Consider the following 7,401-nt stretch of genomic DNA (forward strand, 5'->3'; position numbering starts at 1 on the left):
GTAATGGTTGCTATACAAAAAGCCGGAAAGGATTCGCGGTAAGACCCTTTCAAGTCACTGAAAGTAAGTATAAGCAGTACACGGTGGGCTGCCTTGGGATCAGTCACGTGTATCGCCAATGAAAACCTATTCGCTCAGTCAAATGTACGAATGGCTGGCGTGCACTGTCTAGACATGACACCACCTATGCTGTGCCGTCGCGACTGCTGGTACCTAGAGTTTCAGCTCTCTTTAGGTGCAGAGGTGCACTGGTTTTGCGTTGTGCAATTTGTACGGTGCCTACAGTCAGCGCTGTTACTTCGTAAGGGCGATAAAGGCTCCATGGAATTTTTCCTACACCATACGCAGACTGCGACAAAAAAAAACAAACATGAGAATGAAAAAGATGGAAGCACTTTCTTTCGTGATGGCCAGGTATTATCAGACATATTATCCTCATGAAGGCGCCCCTCACCATCATCTGCTATAACCTTGACGGTGAGATAAAAAGTGAGGTGATGTGTCGGGAAGTATGTGGAGGCGGCCTTTGTGATGTAAGGCAGGACATGTTTAATTCATAGTGAGGCTACATTTGAAACTTGCGATAGATGTCTCACTGGTTATCTGCATTACGTGTTCCATCACCAGCGTTCGGCATTTCATCATAACAGCATATTTTCCATAGCATGGCAAACCACCAACTTCTATGCCGGCTTCATGCAACAGCGCCGGCTCTGTTTTGTGGGCGCCCCGGCCCACATGCGCTGACACTAAGGAAAGTGAGATTTTGCAGTGACATTGCAACGATAATAATGCGTTATTGTCGTCGCTGGCTTGACTATTATATTGCTGCTGACTCTAGCCATGCTGCACAATCATTCATATCTTGGACTTGTTCTCACAAATACGTTCTGCTAACTATTAGGACTCGTTGGTACCCAAGTATATCATGAAATCAAAGGGTGCGTAAATTGTAGTGATTGAATGTACGCATGCTCAATGCTGACGTGTATTTAGCAGGCACCTATCAATAAAATGGGCTTTCTAATTGGGCGTAACGTTTTCTTCGTATCAGACTACGTAAAATGTTCAATTTACGTGAGACCTGGAAGTATCATTGGTGTTGACTTAACTGTAAACGACAGTGCGCAAGATATAGAAAAGCAGCAAGATTCTTTTTTTCGCACATGGATAGTAATTTCAAAACGCCGCCTTTGTAAGGCAACGTTTCGCCGGAAATCATCCACTTGCAAAGTCTCAAAGCTATTTGAAGCCGTCAGGACGAAGTACCGGCAGATTAACTTACTACCTTTCATTCACGTGCTACTTGATTTACGGGCTGCAAATGGCGGTAAGCGAAGCTTGTCCTTCGTGCACCTGACCTTCGTCATGGTTAAGCAACCCACAGGTAACGGCGCCGGAGCGCTTCGGCCTCCCGCTCTCTCATCTTGGTAGCTTCTCGTTGCTATAGGATTGGCTAGGTTCGGGCGACTCTAACGGCTGGATCGGCGTACCGGCGGCGCGCCCTTTCACGACTGAGTTCTCGTCGGCGCTCATCGAACGCTGCCCATTTCTCGGGGGAACGCACACCGCGGGACCGTCCCAACAGTTTTTCTAGACTGAACCGAACGGTAAGTGTAAAGAGCAAGGCGCAATAGACCAAGACAGAAGAGCACAAACGACAGGACCGGCGCCCCCGGGCTAGTTGGTTCATTCAAGCATGAACCAACTACCCCAAGCAAGAGTTTTACTCGAACGGAAACGAAGCCGGCGTAGTGCGCGTGAAAACCCTTTCCTGCCCTTTCCCTCCCCGGAAGAAGCGAAACAGCTCGGATTGGTTGCGTGCGTGGCGTGAGCACACGTCTGTGCACGTGGAATCCTTGCTAATGACTCAACCTCCGGCGCCGACGCAGCTGTTGTCTCATCAAGCCGCCCTTTATCGCACCTGCTGTGCCCTTGGAGGAACAGGATTTTTGTGTGACCGCAACAACGCCACTTGTGAGCCCATACAACCTTCGTTTGAATAAACTGCACATCGTAGAAAGTAGCATCTCGTCTTTTGCTGCGTGTTATGTACCATTTAGTTTTATTCTTCGTACGCCGATGGCACCTCACCTGCACTGTTTGAAAAATGACGCAATACTTGACTTTGCAGCCCACAACGCATCTTCGAATATATAATCTTGTTTTTATCTTGATAGGTCGACCCGAAGAGAAGAGAGCGTATGAGCTCTTCCGGTGTGTTATGTGATTTGTGGATAACAAAGACGAAGCAAATAGGAAAGATGCTCCAGGCAAAGTCACTTCGCTATCGTGGCCGTTCTTTCTGCTTCTTTTGAGTGGCAGACACCAATGTTTCATTGTTTGGCAACTGGAAATGCTTTGTTCCGCGTGCCCTTGAAACAATCCCGAAAGTTCTGCACAGGATCATTACTCCTAATGACGTGCTTCTAGTAAGCCAACGCCATTCGAGTTGCTGTGCCAATAGTTTCACTAGTCACAAGGACAATGTTCTATCGTTCGAAATGTTTCATTCCCTTGCTGTAGCGGCTGAGACCAAAGTTATCAAGCTAACGTCTCGTAGACGTCTATGCTTGAATTCTCTATAGTAGGTACCTCCAGAGTGGTGTACTGCCAAAGCGTAAAGACATTGTAGCGGGGTGTGGTACAATATGAATGAAGCGTGGTTATCGTTGCGCACGAAATTTTATGCATCTAGCTCACAGTAAGGTTTCGCGCCGGTGTTTATCTCTAAAAGGTTGTGTTGGTAGTTTGAAGATTACCGAACGAACAGAGAAAAAGCAAATAAATTGAGAGTCGCTTTAGCATACACAAAGAGGATGAAGGCGAAAGCCTGCACGCTCACGAGGCATTCTCATTCAAGTGCGTTGTTCATTCCTATTACCTTTTCTCTCTTTACTAGTTCCCTTTACGTTCTCCTTTTCGGTGGCCTTGAAATTGCCACTTGTGCGTGATTTGTGGGCTGTTGGAATGAACGTTGTAAGTGTATGAAGTCCATCAGGAGAGCTACGCAGGTTCACTGAATGAATGTGTTGTATTTTAACAGAGTGCATGTCACATAAACCTCACAGTTTATCGCCAGACATAGACAAATCTTCTGACCACACTCCTTCACTTAGTTGCCGCAGTGCTAGTTCTGGATACACGTACATTGCAATGGCTTTGTGATCAGTCTAGTTGCTATCTTTTCTTTTTTTTGCAATTTTCTTTGCCGAGTGCCATGTTGATGGATGTTCCTCGAATCGTTGACGCGACTTCCTTTGGCGTGGCAAGGTTACGACATAGAACGGTTTCCATGCGCTTTACTGCATTTGTCTGGGCGTTGTGGTTGAAATCACCGACCGTAATCATTGGCGGTTGCACATGTCAGGTGGCATGTTCTGGACGATGAAGTTGCTGGTTGCTTTTTCTGACAAATTGGGTGCGAAATAACCGCAGACGACAAAGAAACCCACCTACAATCACAATGCACAAATTTCGCCGTTGTCGAATTGACCATCCAGATCCACGATCGTTTCTTGTACAGCGTCCTTAACGTAGATGGCTGCGACCACTGCACGGTTGTCGTGACGTTGCGCGCCTCACACATAGCGACACCCACACATCTCTCTGGGATCTGCGGGTTCCATCTTCGTTACTGCCAAGCACAGCATGCATTGTTGATATTTTCGCCACGATCGCACGTTGACGCATGTGTTGTACCATGAGTGATTAATTTGCCAATTCACTACGTCCCTTGATAATAGTCTGTAGACGATGTTTGTTGAACTTTGGAACCCGTCCGTCAATGTTCTGTCGCAATTTTCTTGCCATGGTAGAAGTTGAAGTCTCCCAACGAGAGTCCTGGGTTCCAGTGCCGTAATTACCTCAATCGTCGTAGTCAACTTCGCCTTAATTAACACCAACGGTCGAGCGTTCGACTCGCAACAAAAGGGGTAGGATTGAGTGCCCTAATTGGCTCTATCTTAATTAACTGCACCTTATTTACCTTCGCCTTAAACCGAAGGTTGTGGGTTCAAGTTTTGACCATCACAATGTCAGTTGCAATCCAACTTGGAGATGTGACCGGTTCGTCCATATCTCCGTGTTTGGTCGTGGTTTCGAGCGCCTTTATTGATTTTGTCTTAATTAACACCAAAGGTCGTGGGTTTGACTCCCTCGGAATTGTCGGTGCCATAACGCCGGAAGGCGTAACGTCGGACATCGGATTTTTCGTCCAATGAGCCGTCTAAAGCTGTCGCTTTAATAATGTTCCTGAGTGAGAGACATATTGAGTTGAATGGGAGGTAGCATTGTTATTTGTTCGTTTAATGCTGTTAGCTCTGCACCAAACTGGCCGCGAGGTACATTAAGTGTGTATTACGTCTTTATCGTCACTGTTAAGCCGTGCAAGTATGCGGTTTTCTCTCTGTTCTGATGCGTGCGCAACGTTGATTATCTGGCTATAATGTCAACTCTGTTTATTCATTGGTGCATATATCATCCCTGTTTTATAAAAGAATCGGCAGAACTTTAGACATTTTTGTAAGATGTTTTGCAATCGACGACTAGTTAACCCGGCCACATGAGACATGCTAGTTGACTGTCAATTCCCTGAGTAGCGCAGGCTGAAAGACCATCGCAGATGATCCAAAGCCAGTCTGCAAAATGAATTGCATTACGCCTATTGTGTGGAAGTGTCACAGTATATGGCTAGATCTTTTTTCTCTAGTGGCAAGAAAACTGACTGCTTAAGTAGAAAGTCTAGAATGACAGCGAACCACACATGCATTCTAGCAGAAGGTAAGGGTCAAAGGTAATAGAAGGGAAGTAAGGTAAAGCACTATAGGGATGGAAAATTGCCCTTATTAGTTAAAGTAAAGTTATGCACTTCGGATGACGGAGCCTGGGCGATCTTTCAAGGTGAAGGCGAGATGAGGACACAGTTTGTTGTTGAGGGTTATTAACAGAAGAGTAAGTGGTAACAAGTGCTTTCTTCTGAACAGTATTAAGCCGTATACCACGAGTTTGTGTAATTGTAAGCTCTCTCAACGCCCTTCTAGTGATGCTGTTTATGTTCTCTGAGGCAGTGAGTGCGCGCGCTATGCGGAAAGCCAGGATCGAACACTTTCTGTTAGGAATGCTCAAAAATTAGTACGTTTTTCAAGATATTCACCCACCCCGCCAACAATGTCACAGAATGTTGACCAAGTCTTGCGCAATTATCGCATATATATATATATATATATATATATGTGTGTGTGTGGATGTGTGTGAAATGTTGAAAATAACGAACAAAAACGAAATTATTGTGGACGAAACGATAACAAATGTGAGTACTTTAGCAACTATTAGTAAGTGGAAGATAATTTTGAGCCAAAATTATTTGCTTCGTGTTTTCATAGTTAACATGCCGCTAGGCTCCTCTATTAAAATATAATTTTCATGCGCGTCAACTACGTTATTTATTTGCTGATCCTAATGTTCCAGCTGTAAATTTAGGGGTTCACCAAGAAAACGTAGAAGTGTGTACAGTTATGACTGCTCACTTTTGTGAGAGGATACGACATATACTCTGCAAAGTAAGTACCTTCTTTATTTCTCTCATAGAAATTGCCAATCAGGTGCTTGATTAGGCATTTTACTTCCTTTCATGGTGTACTTCATAACAAGCGTGGGCAACTTTAGGCTATGAAGCAGAACATTTAACATAGGATGAAAGTAGTAACAAATTTTATAGCCATACAATGGACCACGAAGCCCCCAAAATTTTCAAAATCTTGCATGGCTCTTTGCAAGGGTGAATTGTATCTCAATGTTGGAATTTTAAGATTGATTTTTTGTGCAATAATGCAATAACCAAATGAAATTGTGAGTTTCTTCAAAAGTACGATCGCTTTTGGAGGGGAAACTGCGGGAACGCTCAAACTCCCAATTTGAATCAGAATAAACCCGTTGGGAAAGTTGCGCACCGGTTCAAACAGTTCTACATTCGCTCCAGAGCTGAAGCTGACCGGGACAGAAAATACTTAAGCCGGAAACCTAGTCGAACCCGCAACAGTGTCGGTTTGGTGCCCTGAGTATAGGAGAAACGGAATATAAAGAGCATAGAATACTTGCGTTAGAATATTATCGCAGTCACTATGCTTTACTGCAAAATAGGCTTCTGCGAGCTTACATACTGGTGAACTACACGGCGATGGTGCCAAGCTATTGGGAATTATTACTCATTCTGAATTAAGGATATTAAGATATTAAGTATTACAGCATGTCTTCCTATGTCCAAGAGAGGTTTATATAAGTTTCCTTTTCTTTATCTTAGGCGACATTCGTGGGAGTGGCTTCTCGGAAGCTTCCGCCGTTCGCATTTGATTTCACACACAAAAAATGGGACCTAAAGAAGAGCGCCGCCTATTCAATCTGCGAATAGTTCGAAATAGCTACGCTTCGATTCAATCTCGTATATTTGCTCGCACGGCGGAGACAAGTTGATCGCCAAGCAAGACGCGATCACCAACCTCGAATGCAGCAGACGACGGCGGCGCAGACAGCTCAGCTTTCCCCCACTCGTCCACCAGCGCCGCCTTGTGAGTATACGAAGAGGTGATCTACGTTGGCATTTCAAATCACCCTACATCTATTGCTATCTGTGATTCATGTTCCGAAACCCCACCCATATTTTATCACCCAGCATCCAAAAGCCCATCGTAGCCTTAAGAGGTTATTCTAATCAAATATTTGTAACTCATGCAGTTTTAGGTGCACTCGAGGAGGCCTCCTTGACCGGAATCGGGTCGCCGAGAGTTCTGTTGCGCGACGACAGTTTCCTTTGCTGGGCCTCGCTGCTAATATTGGGATGCCTTTAGCGACGCACTTAGATGCGGACGAGACTCCACATAATTTCTTCTACGGAAAATTTTTCTAGCTGTATCTTGTAGGCGCAGCTCTCCTAAGTCTTCACGCCCTTTCCTTACGCAAAAAAAAAAAATACTTTATAAAGGTGCGTCTATATGCACAAGTGTATCTTAGAAACCAACGTCCACATTCAGTATTGTTATTGCACGAAGTGGTGAGGTGAAGAGCTTGGACAATGGAGGCATTGCTCATAAACACCTGCGAATAAAACGAGACGTCAGAAGAATGTGGACGTTAAAGCAGGTGCGTTATAGCAGTGTGAGTTTTCTAGGCAATAAAAGCGAGAAGCATGTTCGTCTACGGTCGATCGTATACACATGGCTAGAATTACTGCAATCCTGCAAAACCGATCAGAAGGAACCGCAACGTCAACAGCATTCATTTTAATAAACGACTTCCATCGTTTTCTACGTTAGAGCATGAAAAATAAGGAAACTAACTAAATCTGTGACACATGCTTAACACTTCAATACATGCCTTGATCGAAAATTTTACGAAAATGAACGC

At 44.6% G+C, this 7,401-nt stretch overlaps 1 protein-coding gene across 1 annotated transcript in view; it reads right to left on the reverse strand.

Moving 5' to 3' along the window:
- LOC129385587 (uncharacterized) overlaps positions 1-7,401 on the reverse strand; it is a 274,694-nt gene that overhangs the window by 229,320 nt on the left and 37,973 nt on the right. The gene's annotated exons all lie outside the window — the stretch shown is intronic.

This window comes from Dermacentor andersoni, chromosome 7, assembly GCF_023375885.2.
Source record: "Dermacentor andersoni chromosome 7, qqDerAnde1_hic_scaffold, whole genome shotgun sequence".
Lineage (NCBI taxonomy): Eukaryota > Metazoa > Arthropoda > Arachnida > Ixodida > Ixodidae > Dermacentor > Dermacentor andersoni.